We start from the raw sequence: 1242 nt of genomic DNA, 5'->3' as shown, positions 1-1242 counted from the left end.
ATTGCTTTTTTTATACCATGCCATAGAAAATATATTAGACTACATGAAGTGTTAATCAAAGTTTTATTTTTTTCTTCCAGGCTTGTAGATTGTTTACTATGAGAGATAATCTTTCCTGGATGTATGTATGTATCATGCTGGAAAGTGAGAAGATTTTTTTTCAAAAGATGTTTGCTATTTAGAGTTAAAATAAGACGTTGATTTTAAGTTACAATGTTCAATTTACTGATACGTTAATGTGTGTATTAGAAAAGAAACTGGTTCATGGAGCCAGAATGGTAGTGTTTGTGCCCTCTTCCTTTCTTCCACCTCCTATGTCCTACTCTCCCTTCATTTAACACAAATACTTGAGTACCTTGTATGTTCCAGGGCACTGAGAATTATGGAGTCTTATGCTAAGAAGCTTACAGTCTAGGTAACCCGTCTACAGGGCTTCACGTGAAACTACAGCAAACAAGAGAAGAAAGATGCCTCAGGACCTGGGAGCAGCAGGAGATGACTGAGGGCTGGAAAGAGCCAGTGATAACTTCACAGAAGGCAGAAATCATCAAAGCTCAGTTTAGAAAGATGGGCCTGGAGTGAGGGGTCGGCTCTGGAAAATGCGGGTCAAGTTTGCTGGACGGTGAGAACGTCGGTTTCCCTAGAGAAGATGGTGTTTTGCCTACAGGAAGGAGGACTGGTATTGACCAGGGAGGTGAGATGAGGGCAGTGTGGACTGCTGAAAGGAGGTAAGAGGAAATGGAAAGCAGAGGACAAAAAAACAAAACAAAAGAAAACAAGACAGGATTTTTGAGGAAGCAAATGAAGTTTTAGAAGGTAGAATTTAAGAACTTTAATTGCAACATTAGGAAGAGGAATCTAAGGAGGTCATCTCCAGCCAGTTCTGATGAGAGGAAATGAGAGTATGATGTAGCGGGTACAGGAAGGATGGCAGGGCTAGATAAAAATTCAAAGAAAGAAAAATCAACAGCAAAGGAAAAAAAAAAGGAAGAAGGATAAAGCCTGATGCTGGTCCAGGGAAATCAAGTTGGTATCGAGACAAATGGTAATGCCGTGTACGGAAATATAAAGGGATTTGAGAAAGAAGCAAGCTTGGATATTTGTATTTAGCTAGTGTTTTAGTAGGATGAGGACATAGAATATTTAGACTATTTTATCACATATAGCTTTCATATATTTTGCTATTACTATTATTCTAATTCAGTATCGAGTCCTTTATACAGTTTATCATTTGATCTCATT

Source organism: Propithecus coquereli, unplaced genomic scaffold, assembly GCF_000956105.1.
Source record: "Propithecus coquereli isolate 6110/MARCELLA unplaced genomic scaffold, Pcoq_1.0 Scaffold523, whole genome shotgun sequence".
Lineage (NCBI taxonomy): Eukaryota > Metazoa > Chordata > Mammalia > Primates > Indriidae > Propithecus > Propithecus coquereli.
The sequence above is the reverse complement of the archived record's forward strand: the minus strand, read 5'-3'. Positions refer to the sequence as shown.